At 41.1% G+C, this 13,913-nt stretch overlaps 1 protein-coding gene across 1 annotated transcript in view; it reads left to right on the top strand.

The window, feature by feature from the left end:
• The window catches only part of LOC122869088 (RNA binding protein fox-1 homolog 3-like), a 487,998-nt gene that overhangs the window by 18,162 nt on the left and 455,923 nt on the right, over positions 1–13,913 (top strand). Inside the window, exon 3 of the mRNA XM_044181675.1 lies at positions 8,848–8,953. The gene's annotated coding sequence lies outside the window, so the exon portion shown is untranslated. The remainder of the gene's footprint in view (positions 1–8,847; positions 8,954–13,913) is intronic.

The following is a 13,913-nucleotide window of genomic DNA, read 5'->3' as shown; positions in this document are numbered from 1 at the left end:
GGAATAAGATGGGAAAAATATGCAGTGATTCTGAAGGAGGGCTGGTATGGGTGTGAAGACTGTGAACTGTCCTGCTGACCCCTGTGACTCCTTTGATCACTGGACCTTGGTGACAGTGCACCATTCCATGCCAAATTGCCATGTCACAACATGGCAGACCATCTATCAATCTAGATTTTCCCCAAAGAAACAACATTTATCTGCAGCAGATTTGAAATGCTACGAGAAGGCAAAGAAGACAAAACACAGGGGTACTCTGTGCAGCACATGTGCGTTTGTGACTCATTTTCTGTGACTGAAACAATTGTGATGACAAATTAATTTAGGTAATTTATAAAGTTGAAAAATACCAAACATTCAATGGTTCCAACTTCTCAAATGTAAAGATGTGCTGCGTTTTGCTGTTTCATATAACTGTAAATTAAAAATCTTTGGGTTTTGGACTGTTGGTCGGACAGAACAAGCAATTCGAAGACGTCACCCTGGACTCTGGGAAATTGTAATGGGCATCTTTCTCTTTCTTATAGACCAAACGATTAATAAACAATGAAAATAATTATCAATTTGAATCCTTAAACATGGCCTGGGAGAAGATTTGAATATTACATTTTGGATTAATGATGGAGAGTAGCTTTGCAACACTGCACACATCTTTTTAATTTCTCTAAATATGAGTAAGGATAAAGTATCAACATTACCACATTTAACCTTATTTGGGATAATCAGATGGCTTATAATAGTGGCAATTAATGGGTTCAACATGCTCACTGGATGGCTTATTGTCTGTCTTCTACCATATGTGCAATAAATCATATGCAATTTAAAATAAGATTAACACTGAATATAATTATGTTTGTAGTGATTGTTATACTATCATTATATTTCCATTATACGCATATAAGTGTATAAGGGAAAGATTATACACCACACTTTAGAACTGACAAATCTCACTGATGAAACCCTATGAATGCTAAGTACTGAGTTTGTCATTAACACGCCTTTTAGCAAAGTCATAGTGGTTCTGGTCTTGGTCCCTGTTCTTACATACATATTTTGCGAAATGGTTGACATTTTTATGTTTTCAAATTAATTACAAAATTCTGCCGTTAACTTCCAAGCCTCCTGAAAAGTGATGCTAGAGTAACATAAAATAATGTAATATTTATATGTAATATGTAAGTATATAACCAGTGTAAAGTGGTTCTTGACGTGGAATTCAAAATTAGCTACAGTTTGATTTACCAGATCAAACATTTTTTTTTCCCCTCTTTGTGTACAAGTAGGACAGACAGATATACAGTTCAACAATAAATGATCAACAGCAAACAGCACAGACTAGATCTCATAAAGTTCTTGGTTAAATGGTTTTTAAATTGGTTATTTCTATAAAGAACTGTGTTGTGTTCTTTAACTATGGACTGACTCAGCATGTGACGGAGCCCACACACAACAAGGGGCACACTCTGGACTTAATCATCTCCAAGGGTCTGAACATTTCTAAGTTTGTGATGACTGATGATGCTCTCTGATCATTCCTGTGTTTTCTTTGAGAGTGCTATCTCCGTGCACACAAATGTTCAAACAGAGGTAATCACAAAATATATCAATGAAAACACCAGTGAAATATTTATTCAGGTGTTCTCCACACCCGCCCTCTCTTGGGTCTCAGTCAATGAGCTTGTAGATAACTTCAATTCTAAAATTACAAATGTTATTGATGCCATTGCACCCACTAAGGTGAAGACTGTCTCTGGTAAGAAAAGATCTCCATGGAGAAATGCCACGCCGGCAAGAATAGAAAAAAAGAGTGTCATAAAGCTGAACGCATGTGGCGTAAAACAAATCTTCAGGTTAATCATGATATCTATAATAAGAGACTTCGCATTTATAATTTTTAATGCACGTGCCTTGTTTGCTACTGTTGAGAGGCTAACAAACCCTCCTGTGTCAGTAGCCTCTGAACTTCTGTCTAACAGGGCCTGCAATGAATTTCCTCCTTCACTGACAAAATTCTGAAAATTAGACAGGCAGCCTCCATATCAGGTACAGGATATGTGTTGTCCCTGTGTCCACTTAAAATCAATTCAAATAGTATGACACAATTTGATCCTATTAACCATATAAACTTGGATATTATACAACATCTGAAATCCTCTTGTTGCCTTGATATTCTGCCAACAAGCTTTTTCAAAAATGTTTCTAATTGCATGGCCTCAGATCTTCTACAAATTGTCAACACATCTCTTCTCTCAGGTGTTGCCCACAGGCCCTGAAAACTGCAGTCATCCAGCCACTCTTTAAAAAAAAAAAAAAAAAAAAAAAGAACAATCTAGATGCGTCACTAATGAACAATTATAAGCCCATATCAAACCTCCCGTTTTTGAACAACTTTTTGGCATCTGTTTTGATGTCTTCCAGTCAGGTTTTTGAGCACACCACAGCACTGAGACTGCTCTTGTTAAAGTCTTCAATGACATCCACTTAAACACAGACAGTGGCAGAATTTCAGTCTTGATATTATTGGATCTCAGTGCTGCATCGACACGGATGACCACAACATATTACTAGGCCGACTGGAAGACTGGGTGGGACTTTCTGGCACAGTATTAAACTGGTTTGAATCCTACTTAAAGGGCAGGGACTACTTTGTGTCTATAGGTAATTACACATCTGAGCAGACAAAAATTACATGTGGAGTTCCCCAAGGCTGCATTCTGGGGCCTCTTCTGTTCAACATCATGCTCCCACTGGTTCAGATTATGGAAAACAAACATTTTACCATAATTATGCAGACGACACACACATTTACATAACAATGTCACCAGGGGACTATGGTCCAATACAAGAGCTGAGTTAAGTGAATTGAACAAATCAGCAATTGGATGTGCTTGAATTTTCTTCAGTTAAACAAGGATAAAATTTAAGTCATTGTTTTTGGAGCCAAGGAGAAATTATTAAAAGTCAGCACAGCTTCAATCTGTAATTTTAAAAACCACAAACTAAGCCAGAAATCTTGGTGTAGTCATGGACTTAGACCTCAGTTTCAACAGCCACATTAAAACAATTACAAAGTCACCCTACTACCACCTTAAGAATATATCCAGGATTCAAGGACTTATGTCTTAGTAGGATTTGGAAAAACTTGTCCATGCATTTATCTTCAGTCGACTCGACTACTGTAACGGTGTCTTTACAGGTCTCTCAAAAAAATCAATCCGATAGCTGCAGCTGATTCAGAACGCTGCTCGCGTCCTCACTAAGACCAAGAAAGTGGATCACATCACTCCAGTTCTGAGGTCTTTACACTGGCTTCCTGTCTGTCAAAGAATTGATTTCAAAATATTACTGTTGGTTTATAAAGCACTGAATGGTTTAGGGCCAAAATACATTTCTGATCTTCTGTTACGTTATGAACCATCCAGACCTCCTCAGGTCGTCTGGGACAGGTCTGCTTTCTGCCCCCAGAGTCAAAACTAAACATGGAGAAGCAGCATTCAGTTTTTATGCACCATATATCTGGAACAAACTCCCAGAAAACTGCAGGTCTGCTGCAACTCTCAGTTCTTTTAAATCAAGGCTGAAGACTTTTCTGTTTACTGCTGCCTTTCATTAAATCAAATAATGATTAATTTCTTACACTGCACTGTAACTTTTACGCTCCTGTTTTATCTTGTTTTAAGTGTTTTTAAATGTCTTTTTATATTGCCCTATGTTGCGTTTATGTTTTATGTTGCCTTGCCTTAAATGTTTGTCTATTTGGGGGTCCATGAAATTAAAACATAGAAGCAAATTGTGAAGGCAAACTACTCTTCTCTGCTATGTGCTGTACAGTTTTTCTTTGTCTTATTATCTGCTGTGTGCCTGTATGCCTTTCCTTTTATTTCTGTCAGAGGTTCATCAGATTCACACATGCATCTGTTCTGTTCTGTCTGCATCTGGGCACTTTCCAATAAAAGTCGGTTTTGCAGCCACATCAGGGCCAAAAATTAACACGGGTGTGACCTAAATACTTATTACTTATATTTTTTATAAAAAAAAAAAATCAAATACATTAATGCAACTGATGTCTGCTGTGGAGCTCCATAGATCCCATGTTGGGTGTCTGTGGAAGTCTTTACATTTCATTCTGCGTGAGAAAAATGCTTCAGAAAACAAACAGCACACAGCCTGAAGCAGTGGAAAATGTCTTTCTTTCTGTGTTTATGTGATGGTCTAATTTAAACTAAAACAGATCTCATTGGTACAAATTGCTTGTTAATTTGCTTGTGTGCAACACAGATGTTCTATTTCATAGTCCAATAAATTTGCCCACAAGAATCCTTCGAAAAATCAGATTAACACTTTACTTTGTCCCCCTATTTAGCATTTATAAGCCGTATATAAACATTTGATTCAAAGTTCATAACACTATAATGTATCTGTATGCAGCTTTAAGGACATTTGAAGTGTTATTAATGTACAGTATTTGTCAACAATTATAACTTCTCCAATGAAGACATATTTAATATAATATTTAACATATATTATTATAACTGTATTTTACTAGAGTGTCGTTCATTATCTGTTTACACTCCAGCCTACACTGATGGGTGCCTATAGGAAGAATTCAAGTTATTGACAAATACATTAATAAACACTTGTCTGCTAACGATAACATAGTGTTACAACCCATTTATCAAATGTTTATATACTGATTATAAATGCTAAATAGGGGGACAAAGTAAATTGTTACAAAAATCTGATCAAAATCCACTTTGAAAATAGTTCATTTGTTTCTTCTACATGCATGTACAGATGAATGTAAAATTAGGTGACTTCTTCATGCTCTTGCAGGCTATCCAGGAATTCTGGGAATAGGCAGGGTGTATAAATCAAACTTAATCAGCCACCTGAGCAGGTATGATCTCACACTAGTATTTTTATGTTTGACAAAAGAAAGATGAAGTAGAACAACCAACACATTTTTAGTGTTTGACTTCAGGGCCCTTGGGAAGAATGTGTCTCCCACTAAAGCGTCACCTCTTAAAGAAAGCATATTACGTTACATACAAACATGTCATTTGTGGGACACTGGGGTGGAAATGTCTCCCTGGGGAGCAATCAGACTGACTCCAGCTTTTTAAAAAGTCTCCTCTCTGCCACTCCTCATTTTTCAGACTCCTGGAATTAGTCGAAATCCTAGCTTGTAGTATTTGCATTACCCACACAGCTCAGTTACATTGATTAGAAATCAATTAACATTTTCCTGTTTTGAAAGTCGCTTTGTAATTCAACTCCACTGGAGATAAATCAGAGCTTGGAACATTTTCTCCACAGCAAAAACTCTGCAATGCTTTCTGTTTCGCTCTGAAGTTTAAGAACAAGAAATCTGTTTTAAAAAAATATAGCCGCAACCGGCAATTCCGGAGTTCGAGCCAACTCAGACTGTTTAGAAGTTTAAAGCTATGTAGCCTAGACGTGAGAAAAGCAGTGAAATCTCCCTTTTTTGCATTTACACAAATAGAGTGAAGAAAAAATTTCTGATTCCTAGTCTGATTCGTGTTTTTTTTGCCCTTATAGCGCCCCCTAGCGGTCAATTTGAAGGAAACTTTGGGCATGTTTCAGCTACATCTGTGGACGTATCCTGTAAGTTTTGTGGTGATTGGCCCAACAGTTGTTGACTTTGGTCTATTTATGTGCTGAGCCTCGCCCCTTCTGAAGATATCAACAAGCTTTATCCAGCTTTTGATAAGCTTCGTCCAATGATGATCCACCGAAATTTTGGTAGCAATCGGACGTAAGGTTTAGGAGGAGATGTCAAAAATGTGTTTTTCAAAATATTCTAAATGGCAGAACATCTAGTTAGGCAGACTTTAGTGGGTTTTTGTAGAGCACATTGAGCTGGACGTGTGTGAGAAATTTCAAGTCGTTCGGACTTACGGTGTGAGGGGCGTGGTCTGTTCAATTGCATTTTTGGGCCTTAATTACAGCGCCTCATTCCAGCTCACAGCAATTTGAGCTGCGGCATACGACAAATAATACGAAAATTATATTATAAAAATTTGATTTATCATCAAAGTAGTTCAGTACATAACTTTATTGTCCCACAAGAGGAAATTCTCTTTGCATAAAATTAATTAAAACACAATTAAATAATAGTGCAATAAGTGCAAATACTTTACACACACTATAACATACGATAAGGAGTCTATTGAATTAAGCGAATTAAATGCATTTAATGCACATGAAAGTAATTCTGATTTGAACCTGTTGCACCTAATTTTTGCAAACCCATATCTCTGACTAGAGGAGAGGATGTCGAAATCCCTAACAGATGAAGTTAGTGTTATTCTATTTTTCTTATTTTGAACAAATCCAATGAAAAGATCAAAACCACCAATATTATAATTCTTTCTGACTTCCCTACCCTGTCTGTTGCACTCTGCCCCAAGGGTTGACTTCTTTCTACTGAAGACATAATTCTTTAAAAACGGCTCACAAATATATAGTTTCATTTTTAAAAAGGCTCAGTAGTTTCCTAAAACAGCTGCTCACTGTAGTTTTTTGCAAATGTTACTAAAACAGGACTAAATAGTGCATTTGTTGGGGACTATTTTCAGCAGCGGATTAATCCACATTTGGTGCTGGTAGTGAGTGTTTGGGGCAGCAGGACGTTGTGTGTGGGACTGAGTCAGAATAAACTCCAGTGTGTGTGTTCATGGTGATAAAGGAACATGTCACCCAGTGCAACAGTGAGGCTCACTGATGTGTTTTTAATAGTTTCTGGACAACAGTGGAGCTCTGTGGCTCAGAGGAAGAAGATCCGTCAGGCTTTGATACACACACACAATACTTGTTAGTAGATACATTCATTGTTAGGTTTGGTCTTTTTATGGGATTTGTTGACAATAAGAAAAACAGACTAACACCAGCTTTATCTTTTAAATAGAGAATCGTGCAGATTCAGATTTTGCTTTCCATACGATTTATCGACTAAAAAAAGTCTGACAAGGAAGGCTTCTATATTTATGTACATCTTTATATTCATTGCACTACTGTTCTGCCCAGTCCAATTCATTATTGTACATATCCATCCGTATATTTTTGTTTATAGTAATGCCATATAAGTCATGGATGGGAGGCATATAAGTCATGGATGGGAGCCGAAACGTCTTGATTCTGAAAACAGTGTCCAGATGACTACGACTGAAACCTTTTCTAAGAATGTCCATAGTACCACTGAAAATATTTTCATAATACTGCTCTATCCTGCATTTATGCACACACTTTATATCCTGCACTTGCTTATTGCACTTCTGGTTAGACCTAAACTGCATTTCGTTGCCTTGTACTAGTTGAATCTAATCTCATCTACCTACCTACCGCCGGACTCTGGGAACATCCAGCAGGCACTGGTTGACTGACCTGAGAGACTTTAGGTTACTATTTGGACTCAGCTATTTTGGAAATGTACTTGGGGGCTTCAGCATGCACCCCAAAGACCCAAAGACCCGGTCCAGCCTGTTAACTCCAGCAACAAACGGGGCATCTGCTCAGTAGGACCGAGGGTGGCTGTATAAGGTTGCACCCTAACATTTACACACTTGGCACAGGCAACAAAGCAGCCATTCCTCTGGCAACCACCGCCGGTCATTAAGCATAATTTGTCTGGTATCCCTGTGTTGAAAATGCGCAAAGGAGTGTGAGTAAAGCCAGCGTGAGGTTGTCTTCTGGGCTGTCATGTGGAGGGATGGTGGGGGCCCAATGCTGGGTGGTGGTGGTGGTGGGGCAGCGACAGAGGGCTGGCTGGGGAGCTCCCACAGGACTGCTTGGGGACAGCAGCAACCTGAGAGGGACGCCCCCCAGTTCCCCTCCAAATCGCACCTACAACCACTGCACCACCCCCTTCCTGCAGCCGTGTATCTGACAGTTAAAACAACAGCCCCTGTGGCCAGCCAGACTCCATCTTTCCTACTGGATTTACGCTTGTTTCTCAGTTCCCACCACCCTCTACTACACCCTCCCCTCTGTCTCCTGCTTGTGCTCCATCCTCCGCCGGCCAGGAACCTTCTTCTCTTCCTGACTTTCTTCCTCTGTCAGGGCTCCTCTGCTGCTCTTGTAAACAGCGTCTACAACAAAACACTGACATTACGTATAAACTTTTGCACTAGAAGTGCAACGCTAACCGCAAGTCGAAGCACTTTGGAGATCCCAAATTTCACCTGACATTTTGGACACTATCAGCATGATATGCCACCAATTAACATGCAGCTGCAGCCGCATTTATCTCATGTGATGGTTATGATGCGCCACATGATCAGAGCTGATAGAGTCTGCTTGGATCCACTTGGGTATTAGACATATTGACACACAGACCAGAGACCTGCAGCCTTTACGAGACCCTAACCTGAACCAATTAGACTCATAAAGACATCTAGGACATGGTTCCATTCTCTGGCTACGGGCAGAAACACAAGTAAAAGCAGCTGAGTTTTGCAAAGACAAGAGGCACAAAAAGTGTTGGCAACTACAGCTGCATGGCTATGTTTAGGGAAAGATCTGGTCATGGTTTAAAAAAAAAACAATGTTGATTGTTGTCAGGAGACAAGACATCAACTCCAGTCTCAAATTTACCCCCTGTCCATCTACATTGACTCTCTTTCTGTCAGAGTACTTCCTGCTTTGGTACTGAACATAACCATATGTTGTTTAAACAAATGACCAGTGGCTTGTTCTGGAGATAAAAGTTTCCATTTTTATATCGTCTTCATAAAGTTCACCATCTACAGTGAAATACCAAACCAATAAAAATGTTGTCTGTCTCTTCTTCCTCTTTCACTTGGTACTACCTCCATCATCCTGTGACAGACTTTCCGGGCCTCTCACCCATGCATGCAGGGATAGGCTCCAGCCTGCCGTGACCCAGGATAAGCAAGTGTAGAAAGTAACTGCATGAAAGGACCAACATCATCTGGTAAGGACCGTTTGATTTCTGCAGGGTCGAGCTCTCTGTCACCACTGACTCTTATTATTTTCTGTTAGAATGGAGCTGAGCACACGGTGCAGGTGTCCACATTAATATATGTCTGTTTCTGTTAAGACGGTGTAGTCCCTCATTCGTCCAGGAGTGTTCTATCGTAGAAAAGGTTTCAGTCGTAGTCATCTGGACACTGTTTTCAGAATCAAGACGTTTCGGCTCCCATCCGGAAGACATTCTCAATTGTGATCAATTGAGAATGACTTTTCTGTTTCTGTTGTCAGACTGCATGAGTGTAAATTCAGGTTTGATTGTGGGACATAAACGGTGGCTGTTAACCAAAGCTAACAGAAATTCCTTAGCCGTTGCATTGACACCCACAGTGAAATCACTTTCATACATGCACAGTCATCTCGCAGCAAAAAGCACATTTTTACTATGTCTACACCGGAACATGACACTAAAGCTGTCAGATACATCCACTGTGAAGAGCATACAGTACTCGTAAAGCTCAGTTATAGAGATAGAAAACGACAGCTTAGTGTGGCTGGAAGCCCCAGCGTCTGCTGAGCCAAATAGTGATTTTGAAATTTAAATTTTCAGAATTATCCAGGATGGAGTACTTTAACTATTGAAATTTATGGTTTGACTGACATCACACAAATGCAATAAAATCTGCCAACACACAGGGCAGAGAGCTGTATACACAAGTATGTCGTTATTCTACAAACAAAAAGTGAAAAGGCTGACCAGAATCCTCACTGCTTGAGTCTGTAGCACAACATTCTTACAAAGTAGAGGTCTGTGGCTCTGATGTGTCTATTTGTGAGTGTTTGAGAAACTCCTGATGTAAACCAGCAGAGCGCCTTTTGAATAACAGGACACAGAAACTTGACTGCCTTAGTGTCACGTTTTATGATGAAAGGGAAAAAGAGAGAGGAGAAAAACGCCTCTGCCTGCCAGAAATGGTATGAAATCCTTTCTGTCTCCACGTCTGTTTGAATTCACAGCAACGACACTGTCAGATGTTGAACAAATATGAGAGGCTGACTGAGGTGTGAATTGGAGGACGTATGAGAAGCTTATAGAGCCAATAAAGTGATTATAGGTTCCTTCCTATCAAGCCCAAGGAGCTGCCTGCCGGTTCAATTCAACAGCAGCTGATTGTTAAACAAATGTTGATTTTGTTACACAGATCTGTGAATTATATGAGGCCTTTTTAATTTAATTTATCATTTATATAATTATATTCTATTCCAATTCATTAATTTAGTCACTGAGTTTCAAAGATTATTTGTTCCATCTCGGCTGTAACTAATGATTATTTTCTTGGCTTTTCTAGACTTTTTTTAATGAATCGGTTAATAATTTAGGGTGTATGTCGGCAAATTGTGAAAAATGCACATCGCAATTTCCCAGAGCCCAAAGTGACGTCTTCAAATTGCTTGTCTTGTCTGATTAACAGTCCAAAACCCAAAGATATTCAGCTTATCGTTGAAGACAGAGAAAAACTGCTGATTTGAGAGGATGGAACCAGGAAAATGTTTGGCATTTCTGCTTTAAAAATTACTAAAAACAATTCATCTCATCAATTGGCAATTCATTTTGGTAGATTTACTCTTTGATTAATCGACCAAAAGTGACACATGAAGTCATGTGTCTGTCGCCCATCGCTCCGCCCAGTGCTGAACCGCTGGCCGGTCGCTGACGGCCTCACCCCGCTGGCGGCCTCACCCCGCTGGCGGCCTCACCCCGCTGGCGGCCTCACCCCGCTGGCGGCCTCACCCCGCTGGCGGCCTCACCCCGCTGACGGCCTCACCCCGCTGACGGTCACCCTGATCTGCTGCGGCTGCTGGAGCTGCAGAGGTGAGCTGGGAAGCGCCTGGGTGGCAGGGCAACACACGGGGCCTCCCTGGCTGGCGCCTGTAATTTTACCTTCCCATTCATCAGCCAGAGATATTAATAATAACAGCACATCTGGATTCACTTTACTGTCTCGTGTTAACCCTTTCCACTGCAGCACTGACTGCTACTGCAGTGGCTGGCCAGGCCCAAACCCCAGACCCCCTCCCAACTCCAGTCCCATTCCTCTTGCTGTCAGTCTTCATTTCTCTGTCTCATCTACTGCTGCACTGTTTCCTTTTTCAGTTTCACAGAAAGCCAGCCAGCTCACCTGAAAAACTTTCTGCGCTCACACTGACTTGTTTTTTTGTGTCTGTGAGTCAGAGTAGCTGTCTCTTGTGGCCATCGTGCTGCTGTAACTTGTGGGTACAAGGAAGTGGCATTAAATTATAAATAATGTGTAGGTACACATATTTAGCCCATATCTATTTTTATACATAACTGCATTTTTTATCTTTACAAATATATTGCTAACAATGTCATATCTTTGTAATAAACCACACCAGGGATCCCTACAATCTCTGAAAACTTTATCCCTGCTTTTTTGTTTTTAGTGATGTCCATGTAAATAGACAGGGATATGCACAGTATGTTGTAGACCACAAGGAAATCAACTATGGCTGCAGTCATTTTAAAGACATTTACTCTTCTACAGCACTTAGCGTAGCTGCATTGTATTGCAGCTTATTTGCATAAAGTTGAACTCTGATCAACTGTCTCCTGTCAATGAGACACTTTGTCTTTCATTGTTACTCACACTGAAACCAACAACAGAATCTCAAAGAGCATCATGCAGCTGTATGACAAAAAGCAACACACTTTGGACTGTGGTTAGCTCTCTTGTCTACCAAACGGCACATGAAAATGACGTTGTTATAGTTACATGACAGTATAGTTGGTAGCCTTTATTGCCTTTTTAATGACAAACAGGTATATCCGAATTATCCCAATTTGTAAAATACAGTGGAAATGGAAGGAAGGACCTGGTGTCAAAGCCTCACAAGGTTCTTAGAAGTTCAAGTTATGGGCTCAGGTTATGGGTTGTTACAATCCTGCAGTGTAAAAGGCCTAATTGTGATAGATAATCATTAGATACATGTGCCTGGTTCTTGTCATTCAAGTAAGTGGAGTCATACATAAAAGGTTCAGTACACTTCAAACAAAGTCTTTTCTGATCTTTGAACAGCGCTGAAACCCCCTCCCAGACACGTTTCTGACTTTCAAATTTCTTGTATGTGTGTGGGGGGGGTGTATGTTAGACAATTTTTGTAACTTTCCAAGAACGTCAATCCAACATGCATGGCCATGTTACAGAGTAATTGGCCAGGGGTGCGGAGATGAGGAGGTATGCAGGATATAAAGTTCTCTCTCAAGCTCTTTTACCATTCTTCACACAACTAACAACGCTGTCACTTTCTGTGCGTGCAACCAAGTGCAACATCATGGATGCCTTTGAGGAGAGATAACAGTGTGCCGTTATCCCTATTTCACTGCATTAAGACTACAAAGGCACACACAAGACACAGAGTTCTTGTAGAGGGATCAGGTAGGCAGTGAGATGCAGCCAGGACAAGGCTATGATGGCAGGCTTTTTGCCCCGCCTTCAAGCGTGGCCATTAGTTACAGGTAACACTTTTGCCTGTTTAGATGTGGTCAGCCGACATGGTGTACAAACTAGTTTGTTTGAAGTATACTGAACCCTAACTGGCCTTTTTCAAAGTGTCCACTTCGAAACTGCCTGCAGAGGTTCCTATCCCCACCTAATTCAGTGAAGAAAGACCTAATTAGCTGTGCCATCCATTTGATTTTTGTCACCGTGCCAAACAATCCAAAAATTAGAACCGCACTTTCATGTCAACATGAGACGCTGGGGTGTAAAAACTCAGACATTGGCCTGGCTGTATGCAGCTGCTGCTGTAACAGTGTATACACGAGTGTCTGTAGACACCTCGGCATGGAGGCAGAGTAAATCACCCCGCTGAGCTGTCTATAGGGAGCCAGGGCCCTGCTACTGGCCGCCAGGCTTGGCTCCACGCCCAAGCCCAAGCCTCCCGCTGGTGGCAACAGGTGACAGAGGTCTGCTGTGTGTAGAGCTGACAGCCCCCTCGTAACGCATAGGAACACTTGCTTCATTACCAGACCCCAGCTGTAGAGAGAGAGACAGGGGGACAGACAGAAGTAGAGAGAGGCTTTACTGCTGTTTCTGTGGCACTAAACATGAGTTTGAGAGGAGGCAAAAAGCTCAGTGTGCATCACTCATCTGCTCATGAGTCAACACTCATGATGTCACACGCTGCCTTGCCAGCCTCACACACAACTATACTGTATTACCAATTTTCGTATAAAAGACCTTATTTATTAAAAAAAGGGGAGAGTCGGCTCTTTTTCCATGCAGTGGACTGAGCCGTACCTCCCAGAGAGCCCTGACTGTTAAACCATCGTGCCACAAACAACCTGCTAAAAACACTTAGAGTATTTCTCCCATACAGAAATAAACACTGGCCAATTAGTGTTCTTATTTTTGGAACTATTTTAGCTGCCAGAGGAGTTGAAATTATAACCAACCAGACGTGGCCTGACACGGAGGACTGCAATTTCAGTCCTCAACGTCTTCGTGTGGACATCCAGAAGCTGCTATAGCTATCATGGCTGTACATCGGCCTCAGGGATAGTTTATGTCACTGAAATGAATCCTCCTGGTGGAACAATAGCACCACTATTATCCAGCACAGAGAGAGATGAATTTACATGAGGACAGGTCATCTTGATTTATGAAGTGTGAATTAGAGCTGAGAGTTTGAGACCAAGGTTGGGGGGGGTGTTGCATGGCACAAATAGCCGTCTGTGTTGTAGGGGCTGGAGACGCCGCGACCTCCCGTCATCCCCCACCACCACCACCACTACGCTCTGACTCCTGGCCTGTTCACTCATTCACAGGAGCCTCTGGCACGGCTGCAGCTTTGGCTTCTGATGATCTGTAGGAATCCAGCCAGATCTCCATGTGGGGATCAACGCCTCAGCTTCGGCAGGGTGCTGAAATACACTAAATGCCCCG

The sequence above is a fragment of the Siniperca chuatsi genome, linkage group LG21 (genome assembly GCF_020085105.1).
Source record: "Siniperca chuatsi isolate FFG_IHB_CAS linkage group LG21, ASM2008510v1, whole genome shotgun sequence".
NCBI lineage: Eukaryota > Metazoa > Chordata > Actinopteri > Centrarchiformes > Sinipercidae > Siniperca > Siniperca chuatsi.
The sequence above is the reverse complement of the archived record's forward strand: the minus strand, read 5'-3'. Positions and strand labels throughout refer to the sequence as shown.